We start from the raw sequence: 15,691 nt of genomic DNA on the forward strand, positions 1-15,691 counted from the left end.
GTTTTTCCTGAATTGCAATGATAAATTAGTACTATGTGTTTGTTCAGAGCCTGAAGAAGTTAGTGTGAAATGTAGAGCTTGATAATTCAGGGCAGAACTGCAACTAAGGGGAGCAGGCAAAATTTTCACCCTTTAACCTCTCCTTCAACATTATGGGAAGGGGGGGGGGGCAGAATACAAACTTGTCCCATTTGCTCAAGTATCTGGTTGCAGCCCAGATTCGAGGACTCTATTCATCTCTCTACTAAAGCCGAAAATACTTGGCTATGCAAAATACCTAGTTCATTACATATGTATGGTACATCAAAATTCAAAATATATACTTTGAGGCCTTAAAATACTGGTTGAACTTTGTCGTAGCAACCTTCATTCTCTTATGCATATGTATCATTCAATTATTTAAACACATTGTTTTCTTTTCAGTAAAGTAGTCAACCCTTGGGTTACGAACACCTCAGTTTGTGAATGATGCGGTTTATGAACAACACACACACATAAAAGATTTGATTTATGAACTAGTCTCTCGATTTACCAACATACAAAAAAAAAAATCTCGAGATAAGGATATTTTAGAAAACTGGACACAAGTGGCTATTTTTTATTTTTGTTTGTGAGCATAGACGGAGATAGACTTGGAAGTCTGGGGGGGGGGCAAGGTCATTATTGCTGGGGGGGGGCACGATGATGATGTCAATTCATACACATATACATTAGATCTGCCCACTCCACTTTTGACGCTGGGGGCAATGTCCCCCACGCCCCCGTATCTCCGCCCATGTTTGTGAGAAGTGTTAGTTGGAAAATTTGATTTCATCTGAGTAATTTTCAATCCCCCAAGTACGACTCTTATTATCCACTCTGTGATCCATGGATCAGCAGATCATTTCAAACTTCAAGAAGCTGCATATTAATGAAACTAGGCATGGCCCTAGCATCGTTTTCATCTTGTGGTTATTTTTTCAGTAACTTTAATAAGTTCATTATTAAAATAAGTTATTTTAACAACTTTCATTGGTTTCACATATAGGCAGAGATAGAAAGTCTGGGCAGGCACAGCCATTACTGCTGGGGGCACGATAATGTCAATTCATACATACACATATACATTAGATCAGTCGACTCCATCTTTGATGCTGGAGGGTATCTCTGCCCATGGTTTCACAGCATGCACAGGAGCTGCCATGAAAATTTATACTCAATATTCAGGTTGCCAGGAACAGATCAATTCATTTTACATTGATTTCTATGGGAAAAATTGTTTTGATTTATGAAAAATTTGGTTATGAACAGATTTCAGGAACGAATTAAATTTGGAAACCAAGGGTTGACTGTATTTCCTAATAAAGTGTAACTTTGTTTATATGCCGTTCAAGAGATTGCGTCAAAACTTAGTATAATTATGAAAATTGCAAAACAAACTTTGAAAATTAGATCCCTCCTCATGTGCAGTCAAACCCGCTTGAAAGAGGTTCTTCCGATAGGAAGAAGATTCTCAATAAGGAAAGTATTAAATCATAACAATTAACTGATGTTTAATTCATCTATGTGAGGATGATGATTCTACATAACCGTCCTCATCTACAACAAGCACACACACACATATATAAAGACAGAGTAAAAGGAGAAAAAAAGAGAAACTAAAACTACAGAGCGTGGGTGGCCTCTTCCTGGAACGTCGTCGGGGGAGAGAGGCCCTTCTGGGTGGTTCATCCTCCCCGGTGTTTTGCAGCGAAGTCTTCAAAATAGCTTCGACCTAGTTCAAGACCTATCTTTCAGGAACTCTGAGTGCCCGACCGAATCTGGATGTTGGTCCTGCATCAATGGCGTTGTGCATGGGAAGACCAGGATCTGAAAAAGATTTGTCACTACAAGAGAACAAATTAGAAGGTGCATGATCGTGCATTTCCAATGGAAAAATTCTTTGTATTGGATGCGCAAATGTTTCGGATTGAGACTTCACTATCACAGTTCTTATTTTTCTATATCTCCCTGGAATCAGCTGAGTGATTCTCGCCGAAAGCCAATCCATTCTTTTTTTGGAATCGTCCCCAACAAGGACGACATCCCCAACTTTCAACGGGTCTAGGTCGATTCGTTGCGCTCAACTTGTCGCGGGACAATTCGTCGCAGCGTCAATTCGTTGTGCTACAAACTCGTCGCGGTACAAATTTGTCGCAGGCTCATTTCGTCGCGGTACAAATTTGTCGCAGGCTTATTTCGGCACAGTACAAATTTGTCGCAAGCTCATTTCATCGCGACAAATTTGAGTTGCTTTAAAATTCATATGTTTGTTGTGATCTAGGGTAGGGTAGTTGCTTTAGGCGTAAAAAATGGAACTAATTTTTTTTCTCATTTATTGGAAATGTTCCCCCTGCCCATCTGTTTTAATTTTTAACAAATAAAATAAAGTATTCATTGAAGTCATTAAATTTTTAAAATTTAATTTTTACCATATAAGCCGCATTTCTGTCGGGATTTCCATTTCTCGCAGTGAGGGACGTTGAAGAGCTCACCCAAATAAAAAATTGAGATCAAATAAATTTTTAAATTTTAATTTCCACCGTATAAGCCGCATTTCCCACTTTTTGTCAGGATTTGAGTTCCTGAGTACGGGTTTGAGTCCCTTATAAACGGAATGAATGGCGATTTTCAGCCCCCCCCCCACCTCCTCAATGTTTCCTTCATGTCGGCACCTTTGACTGGCCAAGGATGCCGGAAGTGTTTGGAACTTGTGGGGTCTTGATCTTGAAGTAGGAAATTTTGATTTCTGAATCATTTCTCTGGGTGACATACCCATTCCATAAAGTACCCTGGGCACCAACAGCATCTCTGTCTCTGACACCACTGCAAATGTCAATCGATTTTTGATTTTTTTTCAACTCTAAAGTAACAACTCTCGAGTGAAAAGAATGAAATCAGACTTTTAATTAGATCATTGTATGTAACTTCATGTACATGACACTCGAAATTAAAATTACAATATCAATTACATTTAAAAATTTAACTGCATATAAAAGTTTAATTATATTTGAAAATTCGGTTATAAAAATTTGAAATGTTAAATAATTGATTTTTGCTGTGATAAAATTCCAATATCATGTGGAAAAATTTCGGTTTGTATGATATTCCCCAAATTACAGTGAGCCTATCTTTAACGGTAAATTTCTATCTGCCCTATTACAGTATCTCCATAAGAACCTGAAATATTTAATTAATTAATAATTCAATTAAATTAATATTTAATTTTCACAGTATAAGCCTCACTTCCCGCTTTTGTTGGGATTTGTATTTGTCATAGCGAAGGGATTTGGGCACAGATCAAGGGTAGAAATGTAAACAGTGCTTATGAATGACGATTCGATGAAGTTTTCATAATGCCCACGGGATGAGCACCGACAAAGGCAATGTAATCACTAGAGCCCGGATTATATGCAAATGCATATGTGCATATGCATTTCCATATTTTGGCCTTTTTTAGCATTAATGCATATAAATGCATAAAATCAAAGAATTTCCAGTATAAGTGCATATTTTTGAAGGTTTACTTAAGCTCACTCAATTTTTTTTTTATAATTTTCCAAATAAATATTGTTCATAATATTTTCATAACATCGATTTTTTTTCCCCGTATGTGAAATTTAGTGAATTAATACATATTTATAAAGTATTTTACGACTTACTGTTTTATTGTAGGGCTATTTCTAGAGCTGTGTCAAAATTTTAATTTTGTTTTTAGAAATAGTGTCGAAATTCTTTTATTACTGCTATTTTCGTTATTGAGCAGCTACAACAAACTGAAAACTAAAAAAATGACTGAATAAAAAATATGTAGAAGTTATTTGCATATGCTGTATACATATATAGGAGGGGATATTTTTTGATAAAAATGAAATACATATGCACTAATAGAAAAAATGTATTTTAAAAACACATTAACTTTTTTTTGCGTATTTTTGGTGTATTTTTGCGTATTTTTTGGTGTATTTTTTAATGCATATTTTCTCTTTTTAATGCATATTTTCTCTTTTTAATACATATTTTCTCTTTTTAATGCATATTTTCTCTTTTTTTTAATACATATTTCGGAATTTTTGACTTTTTCAAGATTTCTAATGCATATTCTGGGGTGTTTAATGCATATTTTGGAATTTTCAGTGCATATTTTGGAATTTTCAGTGCACATTTTGTATTTTAAGTGCATATTTTTGCATTTATAAGTGCATATTTTTGCATTTATAAGTGCATATTTTTGCATTTATGAGTGCATATTTTTGCATTTTTAAGTGCAATTTGCATATTTTTAGAGCATATTTTGCCACTTTTTTAGTGCATATAATCCGGGCTCTAGTAATCACCAATAAGAAAGATGACTATGGGTCAGTCGCATAGATATAATATAACCATTAATCTTATGTTTATAATCAGTCGCATATCTTTGGCTGGCTTGTTTGAATATTTTCACATAGTTTTCATTAGCGTCTAAGCTTTTGGTACAAGGTTGGTGTGCTTGGTCTATGGCTCCAGTCAACTATTAGTAAAAATTTCTTCTTACAATACAAGTGAATTAACATTAACAGACAATGTAAGATTATTATATTCAGAGGTATATTTCCTGGGGGGGGAGGGGGGTATGCAGGCTTTATCCCAAGATGACAAGTTCAAGTGCGTGACCAAAATTAAGTATTTGGTGATCAAGAACATGAATTAGAAAGGAAGAAGGAAGGCAAGGTTTGAATAGTCCACAGATGGGAAAACTATAAATCCGCCTCTGATTATAGCCTACATTTATTAGGATAATTTTAATTTTAAAAACAATTCGTATCGTACATATAAACACTCCACAATATCTAAACCTTTATTTTCAGTGCTTTGAGTATCATTTTATTTACACTTATATACGTGAATATCGCAGTAAAAACCCGATGATTTATAGAATAATACGTGATGGTATTTTGAACTAATATAATTTTTTCTTTTTTTTTTAAAGATACGTAGAAGATTTCAATTGAATTCAAACAATTTAATTTTAAAAAGTACTACATTATTTTTTGTCATCCGTATAACCTGTATCTCTCTTTAAGATACAACAAAAAACTCAAAGATAATTAATAATAGTCTAATTCATTTTGAATTGCATTAAAAGTTTTTCTAATTTCAGAACATGAATTATGGGGGAAAAAACTTTTAAACACACACGTAAACCAACATATCATTTCCACGTTTGGTTTTGCAATATTCCATGTTTATGCCAACAGAAATATGTAGACCAAGCACACCAACCTTGTACCAAAAGCTTAGATGCTAATGAAAACTATGTGAAAATATTCAAACAAGCCAGCCAATAGATATGCAACTGATTATAAACATAAGATTAATGGTTATATTGTATCTATGCGACTGACCCATAGTCATCTTTCTTATTGGTGATTACATTGCCTTTGTCGGTGCTCATCCTGTGGGCATTATGAAAACTTCATCGAATCGTCATTCATAAGCACTGTACATTTCCATCCTTGATCTGCGCCCAACTCCCTTTGCTGTGAGAAATCCCAACAAAAGCGGGAAGTGCGGCTTATACGGTGAAAATTAAATATTAATTTAATTGAATTATTAATTAATTAAATATTTCAGGTTCTTATGGAGATACTGTAATGGGGCAGATAGAAATTTACCGTTAAAGATAGGCTCACTGTAATTTGGGGAATATCATACAAACCGAAATTTTTCCACATGATATTGGAATTTTATCACAGCAAAAATCAATTATTTAACATTTCAAATTTTTATAACCGAATTTTCAAATATAATTAAACTTTTATATGCAGTTAAATTTTTAAATGTAATTGATATTGTAATTTTAATTTCGATGACCTTTCCGCATTGACAAAAATTAATTATTTTCAGTTAACTGCGTGTACACTTTTGTTCATGTTTTTATTTCACGTGTAAGACAAAAACCTACATACAAGCTCGCATGGAACATGTACAGTGAAGAATCGACAGTTCGACGAATTGATTCTGCACTATAATATATAAATTGACGTCACGATGAATTGACACGGCGGAAATCTTGTACAGCTACGAATTGGAGCTGTGATGAATTTGTATCACGACGAATTGGAGCTGCGACAAATTTGTACCGCGACGAAAGGACACTGCAACAAGTTTGTATTGTGACGAATTGACATTGCGACAAATTTGTATCGCGACGAATTGATACTGCGCCAAATTTGTACCACGACGAATTGATACTGCGATGAATTGGCACTGCAACGAATTTGTACCGCGACAAATTGAGGCGCGACAAGTTGAGTGCGACAAATTGACCGGCTATGACTTTCAACTGGGTTGATGATAGTTTCTTCAAATTAGTAGACCCAAGTATCCTTTACAAAACCGCTGTTGTAAATCGTTTGACACTTTGTGTCGGTATCTGACTCTTTCTGAGGCTAGTAGCTTCGCATTCATCAACGTCTTGCACATCATAAACCATGTTTTGGTTTAGAAACATTGCGGGTGTTATGGGGGGGGGGTAAAATCTTCTGTACTTTTTGACACATAAGTAAGGGGTCTTGAATTGATGACTGACTCAGTCACACAACGCTGTTGACAGCTCTTCCCAAGGTTCACCTGAGCAATTCTTTCAGTGTGCGTACTAGCCCATCTCACCAGCCACCCCACCATGCTGCCGTGGGAGGATTTAATTTCTAGCTAATACGTTGTGTGGAAGAGTGTTTAGCTATTTTCTCCTAGTCTATAACACAAACTATTGTCAGCACCCCTGAAGTTGGTACCATTATCGGAATATATTACTCGCGGTCTTCCCGTTTTTGCTATGAATCGTTGCAGTGACAGAGGAAAGCATACGGCGATAGAGCAGAAACTAATTCCAGATGTACAGCTCTATATATTGCGCATGTAAACAAAACTATCTAGGCCTTTTCCCCCTTCTTAACATCTAAGGGTCCTGCCAAATCCACACTCACAACTTCGAATACCGAAGCATCCTGTACCCTATCCAATGGAAGTGATACGGGATCACTGTTAAGTGATTTAGCCTGAAATCGTTTACGCCTAACGCAATCTTTCAAGACATTTCTTATGAACCTACGACCTCTGAATATCCAGAATTTTTTTCTTAGACTACTTAAAACTGAAATACAGAGACCAAAATTCTTCTCTTTATGGTAATATCCAATTAGCCGACAAGTAAATGGACATTTATCAGGTAATAAGATAGGCGATATGAATAAGGGTTTGTCTATGTGTTCAGTTATTCGAGTCTTTACTCGTATTATACCTTCCTCATCTGTGAATGTATTAAGAACAGGAATATCCTGAGGGACAGGAAAGTATTGTCTGTACAATTCTTATCAGTGTTTTTTCTTCCGTTTCAATTTCATTAACAGTTTTCTCCTCTCAACTTTGAATTTTTCCTCCTGACTGAAAATGAAACGCAGGATCCAAGCCATCAAACGGATAATCGATTGATAATTAGAAAATCTCACAATACCATTGAACTTCCTTCACTGAAAAATTGAGATTACACAATTTCTCACCTTCCTTCTCTCCGAGTCCACTTGTGTCATTTGACAAGCTATTTCATTTGCTGGTCAGATCTCGGGAGACTCCCGCAGCCAAGAGGGCCCCTTCCACCATAATGAGCTTTTTAATTGAGCAGGGGAACAACCTCATGACAACAGATCAGCAGGATTTAACTCCTGGAATATGTCTCCAACATCTAGGATCTGTCAGTTCATGATCCAATTTCCTTAACTGTATTGGCCACAAAAATCGCCAATTTCCATGTTTTATCCACCATAGTGCTACCATTGAATTGCACCAGAAAGTAATTCAAAGATCAGCCGTATCCAAAGCTTCTTTAACGGAACTTGCTAAACAAGCACCAATGCAACGTGCCATCAATTCTAGACGGGGAATGGTTAATTGCTTCAAGGGGGACACCCTTGATTTTGCTCATAGCAGCGTAACTTTAATGCCCATTGTTGTTTCCGATCTTACAAAATGCATGCTGTGTAAGCAGTTTCACAGGCATCGACAAAAACATGAAACTCAGAATTTTCTCTATCTATATGACGAGGTATTTCAATATCTTTCAACCAGCAAGTCTGTTCGACCACTCTGAAAATGCTTTCTCAATGTGGTCAGGCAAGGGAGCATCCCAATTCCATTTTCCAGGTTTCTTGCAATAAAATTTTAGGTTTAAATTGCAAATAATTACACAAAAGACCAATCGGATTGGAAAATCTTGTGTACCAATGCCAATATGCTACGTTTCGTTTGTCTATCATTTTCAAGAGCACTTATATTACACTTCAACGCGCGTCTATCTAGGTCCCACAAAATACCCAGAACCGACGTGATCCCTGAACACTTAGATACTTATTGGGAACATTGCTCTCCCAACCTCTCCAATTAAAACAGCCTCGCGACATTAATTGTGAAGCCTGTTCAATAAATTTTTCTTGCTGCTCTAGGCTATTCACTCCAGTTATACAGTTACCAACATAAAACGAATGTTTTAACTTTCGCGCAACATCTGTGAATTCTGATTGTGTATCATTGAGGAGATGATTTGTATAGATGAAGCAAGAAAGAATGGACTAGAGGAAACTAGATCAGCAAGAATTTATCACGATATTCCTCTGCCAGTTCGAAACCATTTTCGAATTCGGATGTATCCTCTGCTGACAACAATATTTCCGCAATTTGTGCTTGCACCATCTCCAAGCGGTTGAACTAATCAGTCAATTGTTTCAATGAAGCTTCGTGATTCACTTGCTTGGAATCATCTGGTAAAGCTGCTTCGATACTCGTACAGCATCTCGTGAATGAAACACAAAGACTTTTATGAGCCGCTTTCAAAGATTTGATTTGCATATCAAGAACACGTATCTTATTGTCACTGTCGCGGATGCCACTATGAAAGAGGTTCTTTCGATAAGAAGAAGATTCTCCATAAGGAAAGTATTAAATCGTAACAGTTAACTGATGTTTAATTCATCTATCTAAGGAGAATGATTCTACATGACCGTCCTCGTCTACAACAAGCACACACGTGTATAAACAGAGTAAAAGGAGAAAAAAAGAAACTAAAACTAAAGAGCGTGGGTGGCCTCTTCCTCACCGGAACGTCATCAGGGGAAGAGGTCCTTCTGGGTGGTTTATCCTTCACTGCTTATAACATTCCTACGTGGAATGTTTTCTCGCATAGTAACTCATTTTAATTTTCCGAACTCCTGGTTCTCATCAAGATTTCACATTCAAAGTGTTTTTCTGCTTAAAACGTTTTTCATGACAGTTTTTTGAAAACATAAGTGGGATCCACTTATCTCAATGAAAAATTATCACAAAAATTCAATTGTTTTAATTACATGCTAAACTTTGTGATATAAAAATACATAAGAAAAAATATATTTGCAAAATTTAATTTTTTAAACTATATTTCTGCATACCTTTAAAAACTGTAATTGGCATAAAATTACTGTTCTTCCAATCTCAAGTATTTGTACGCTATTCCTTTGAATTTAACAGGAAAAACACATAATTTTAAACATATTTAACGTCTTAATGTCATTTGGTTTGCTAATTGGCAGGGGTGTCTGAAGTGTTTTGAATCTGAGTGCTCGTTTGAGTTAACGCAGGAAAAATTTTTTTGATTTAAAAAAAAAAAATCAATTCCAGGGGTGCTCGGACCTATGTTGCAGATTAGTGGGTGCTCAAGCACCCCTGGCTCAGACGCCACTGCTGATTGGTTTCTATATATAAAATAAATCAAAGCAGATAATGTATTGAGACTTTGTCTAAGACTATCGGCAAATCTTTAAAGGATTTTTAACCTATATTGTGTGTATATGTTTCAGGAACAGATGCAGTATGGTCTGCCACGACTCTGGTGACTTTTTTCTCGCGATAAGTCGCCAAGATCGTCATAATGCTTCTCTGGGTTGCCGTATTTTTTAACACTTTTCCGGTTTCGTTGGGTGATACTAGATGGCGCTAGCTTCGCCAAACAGGAATTTTTCTTTTGTTCACCGCGTTTTTTCAAAAATTCTAAGCAGCCGTTGTTCCATTTCCAGCGCATCTCTCTCTCTGATTATTATTCCTCCCTTCTGTAGCTTACATCATTACGGATTATTATCTACTGCTCAGGTTGTATCATACCGTTTTATTATTTCGTTGTATTTATTAGTTATTCATCCATTGCCATGCCTTGTGTTTTATCGGTTTATTATTTAAAATGAACCTACAGAATTTTTCATGCCCGGATCCGTTTATTAAAAAAAGGGTCCGGGTTTTAGTTTTAATGCATAGAATATTTATTTATGCAACATGTCCGGATCCGTTTATTAAAAAAGGGTCCGGGTTTTAGTTTTAGTGCATAGAATATTTATTTATTCAACATGCCCGGATCCGTTTATTTAAAAAAAACGGTCCGGGTTTTAGTTTTAATACATAGAGTATTTATGCCCGGAATTCCTTATTCCCCGATCTTTTTATTATTAAAAAAATGGACCAGGTGTAATTTTTTTTAACTGATATTTTTTTCGATTTTTATGCTTGGTGGTTTCTATTATGTTTTGCACGCTGATGTTTTTTTTTCGGCGTCCGTACTCCGTAGTATCTGACGGCCTTGGCAACTCTTCGTCGGGCCATCAGACGTGTGGCGCCAAATAATCGCCAAGTGGCGGACCATACAACAGCTGTTCCACGAATTGAAGTTTAATGGACACACAAAAACAAACCGTCCGAACTGAACGAATGCAAAACAAAGAATGTAAACAAAAGCATGTGTTGCCACAAAAAGAGCAGTAAAGTATATCGCGGTTAACGATTAGCAGGTAATTTTATAATATATTCAATACTCCCCCTAAAATTAACAAAACTTTAGTCAGAGAAACAGTAGTTTTGATCCATTTTTTGCGCACTACAGATATGATTACAGCATGAATTTTACAGAGTTGCCAGTGTGTGATATGGCTTCCCTTTGCACCATGTTGTAACCAGAAAAAATCTGATAAAATTTATTATGTTTCATAATGAAATTTAATTTTAATTTTCAAATTTTTTTCAGTGCATTTAATGTACTATCATGTAAAACGTATCATTAAGGCATATTATCAGATTATTTGAAATCAAAAAATTAATGACAGTGAATAAATGCAAATAATAATAATTACGGTGTTTAGCGTAAGTACAATCAAAATATAGCTAAATGAGTGCAAATAATAATAAATATGTATAAAGATTGCAACGATTGAAGATTGAAAAAAAAACATGTGAGTACGAGATAGGACGAGCCGTTAATACCAAAAGCACAGTGACACGATTGGCCGGTGGGGAACAGACTTATCAGTTTGTCATATTTGGCAAGAAATCATACTTTTTCATCATTGAAACAAGTCGCCAAAATGACTTTGTGTTGCTATCTTTTAAGACAGAACTCTGTCGGGAAACCTCATGACCATGTACTCTGTATTTTACGGAACAAAATTACATAGAACTCTGAGAAAATTTTAAATTTCCCGTTATCACGTCATTTCTAGTAAAAGTCATTTAGTGGATTTTCATCTCTGAGAGATATTGGGTGCATTCAATACCACTCTACTGTTGTTACATTACGCATGCTCAACCCATGGCCCGCGGGCCAATTTGGCACTCAGAGTGATCTGATGTGACCCGCGACCTCAAACTTAATTTTGTAAAAATTTACAGATCACTTGAGTAACCCGCCGTACAGTTCCAGCGCACACTTAAACACACGGTCGGTGGCACAGCACTTAAGTGACTCGTGGGACATTTCTTGGCAGGGGCGTAGCCAGAAATTTTGTTCGAGGGGGGGGGCCAAAGTGACAGAACAATGGATTTGCCCATCTTTTTTCCATTTTCTCACATTTCGGGGGGGGGGGGGGGACCAGACCCCCAAGTCCCCCCCTCGCTACGCCCTTGACTCTTGGCACAGTTTAATATCACTCAAGGGACCAGCGACATATACACAGTTCACTTGAGCAACCTACGACATAATTCTAGAACACTTTTGAGTGGCCCCGACATATTTCCAGATCATTTAATTATCCGTGGCACATTTTATATCACTTAAGTGGCCCATGATACAATTCCACAACACTCAAGTGGCCCGCGACACATTTATAAACCACTCAAGTAACCCACGACGTATTTACAGATCAATTAAGTGATGTGCGGCACAGTTCCAGAGTAATTAAGGGACGTGTGGCATAGTTTCAGAGCACTTGAACGGCCTGCTATGCAGTTTCACATCACTCAAGTGGCCTCCGAGGCATATTTCGGCATGAACTAAGTGGCTCGCAACACATTTTCAAATAAAGTGGCCCACTCTTCCCCCAAAGGTTGAGCACCATTGCATAAGGGTAATTGAAGCGAGGGGGTCCATGGAAAAATTCCAGTTGGTCCGTGTAAGCTTGGAAGTGAAAACATTTTCGTCATTATTCTTATCAGTGGTGTTTTAACAATAAGAGAGCCACTAGATTAATGGACCCCAGGGGCGAACAGTTGGTCTGGTGCCACGGACCAGTGGGGACAAAAATTTCATCCTTTAACCTCACCTTTAACATTATAAGGGGGTGCCCAAGCATTTAGTTGCGACTCTGCCTAGGGCCGTAGCCAGAAATTAATTTCGGAGGGAGGGGGGTGACAAAAAGTAGAACAAACGATTGTACCATGTTATTACATATATATTGGCCTTTTCTTACATTTCGGGGGGATGGAACCAACCTCACCCCTTTCCTCGCTACGGCATTGATGGACAATTGAAGAGGCTTTTATTGATTCTCAAATTTTTTTTCTTGAAAATTTGTAATTTTCATAACTGCACAATTTGCAGTCCGTCTCATAAATTTTTAACTACGTATTTTTTTCCATTCATTCTAAAATTTCAACAATTGGGTTATTGGAATTAGCGCTCACATTAGCTTTTAATCACGTATATCCTCTTTTATCAATTCAGAATTTTTATAATTTTTTATTTATTTTGTATGTTCATATTTTTAATTCGAAGTTTTCTTTTATCATTACTGTGTATGCTTACTAATGTGCAACATTGAAGAAAAGGTGCAGAACTGCTGACATATATAAGAACAACAGTTCTGGGATTCAAGCCCCACAAGCAGAAGCCTATGCAAGGAGGTGCTCAGAAGACCCATGCCTTCCCCCCTAAAGTTATAAAAAAATTTAATATTTTGGTCAAAAACAATTTGAAAAAATATCGAAAGAAAATACCCTTTATATTATGCTTTGGGGTTTTACACTTAAAGTATAGGAAATATTACGCAAATAAATTGTGAGCTGTTCAAAATCTTCTCTCTGCTTTCACGTTTTACCTAATTTTTGTGCTTTAATCACTATAATTATTAGAGGAATGATGGCTTGGAGATGGGAAAACAATCACCTCATTTTTTTTATATTTCTATGTATTAATTATTATTTGGGAGAGTTCGTGGCCTTCATTTCATGGGTACTGTGGGTTCACGGAACACCCTGCTATAAGCACACAATGTAAGAAATATCCTTATCCATTGGCATTTCGTCAAGAACAGAACTACTACCATGGTCCATCAGATAACTTGGATAGATCCCCTTAGACATTTTGAAAACCCAGAAAGCACAAAATTTGGTAAATTTTTTCTTGCTGTAGATATTTTTAATCTAGTGAGTTTAGCCCCGACTGTAGGTGTGTTATTGTTGAAGTCAGGTCTGAAAGGGTAATAGCATTCTTTTTTTAATAGGCTACCATTCCTGTCAGAAAGCGATACACGAATTCCTTTGTATTTCTAAAATTCAATGTCATTTTAAATATCTTTCCACTTCTTGAATATCATCAAAATTCAAGAACCAAGATCTGGTGAATATAAACAAATTAAAACAGTAATGAAAAATAGGCATCAGATATATGTGTAGAAAAAATTTAAAGCTCTAACACTCTTATAGAAGCACCCCCCCCCCACTCTAAATCCTAGCAAGTCTTGAGAGTTCAATGGAAATTTCACATCATTTTTGTAAATAAATCACAAAATAAATTGAAACTGAAGTATTTATTGATGAAAAAAAAATATATCAGCTAACGTTCATTTACAATGTATACGACTGCAGCCACTATGCACATACAAAGGACTTTTGATCATTTTCGCTTTCTCAGCATAAAAGTGTCAAACACCTGTTGATGTTTTTTTTGGTGATTGTTTCCTCTCCAGAACTGAAACTAACGAATCTGATATCATCTAGTGTTTTGTGAAGAGAGACTTCCGCTTTCATTTTATCTGGAAAGAGAATGAAAACAATTGTAATAATTAATAACACAAATACAAACTCTACGGCCCCAACAGGCAAATTGCCCAAGTGAGCTGATGCTGGGAATAGGGTTTTAACTCAAGCAAGGGTGAGCAAACAGACAGTGTTTCAAAAGAGATGGCAGAACAGGTGAAACAATCTCATTTTCCCTTTAGCAATGCATGGAACAAAAAAAAAAAGCTAAATGGCCAAAATTCTACTTACACAATACAGTAGACACGGTTTATTGGAATCATGTATAATGTTATCATTTGGTATTGGTTTAACCATATCTTTTTCCCCTCCCCAAATTATCATTGTCTGCAAAACTATGTAGGAGATTAGAAAGTGTAATACTCCCCTCCCCGACAAACATTTCTGTACTCTGGATGATGATTTTTGCTTGGACATGAAATTGATAGGCTATCTGATTATTATTAGCAGCTATAATCTCTGTACGTGTGCAGCTGCTTTTGCAATTAACTTCCACCAATGGAGGCAAACAAATGTATGATCAAAAAGAAACTTCAGTTCCCTGTTAATTGTCCAGATTCAGTTTTTGTTTGAAAAACTTTCTCAAGGGAGCTATGGAACACACGGTACATGAATTAAACACCTGATGACTGAATTAAAAAAATTTTTTAGCTTAAAGGAAAAAAAAAAAATCCCATGCATGATTTTTCCTCGAAACAGTCCTAAATAATGTTTTTCAACTTTTCAGAGACATAATGACTTCTTCTCATGTTGCAAGACACACTGCAATGAAATCAGAAAATTTTGAGTCACCCTTAGAAAAACTGAATTTAAATCCTCCTGCTTAAAATTAAAACTCCCTTTTAGCAATCACATGAATTTCAGACGGAAATACCAATTTTACAGTTGCCATGTCGACTAGGATTTATCAAGCCTTGAGCTATGGGGGAAAGCGAAACCGGTCAAACAGGACTGTTGGTCAGCATATTGGCTTCTGGGGTTCTTTTGGCTATAGTTATCAATTGGTTATTGTTATCAGAAACCCAGAGTTCTTATGTGATCACGTTAACCAAGTTTTTGGCTACAAATTTGGATGACTACAGTTGAACAAGCAGACCAAAATTTAAAATGGTTCTCTCACTGTAATCATTTAAAATCAAAACTTACACTGATTTAAATTCTGTTTTTCCTTTTCATAACTTATATTGAAGTGAAAGTAACCTAGTATATATGGTATACATGTTATTGAAATGTGAAGTTCTTGATTAAAATAAGCATAGAAGATCTTTGGGAAAAAATATAGACTTAAACTTAATCCCTAGATATAGAACAGCTTTCTTTCTGTACTTTTTCTAGATTTTGTACATGGAAAAAAATTGTAGAGAAATATAGG

Source organism: Pholcus phalangioides, unplaced genomic scaffold, assembly GCF_987345545.1.
Source record: "Pholcus phalangioides strain wild (caught in Gottingen) unplaced genomic scaffold, Ppha-v1.0 ptg000017l_1, whole genome shotgun sequence".
Taxonomy (NCBI): domain Eukaryota; kingdom Metazoa; phylum Arthropoda; class Arachnida; order Araneae; family Pholcidae; genus Pholcus; species Pholcus phalangioides.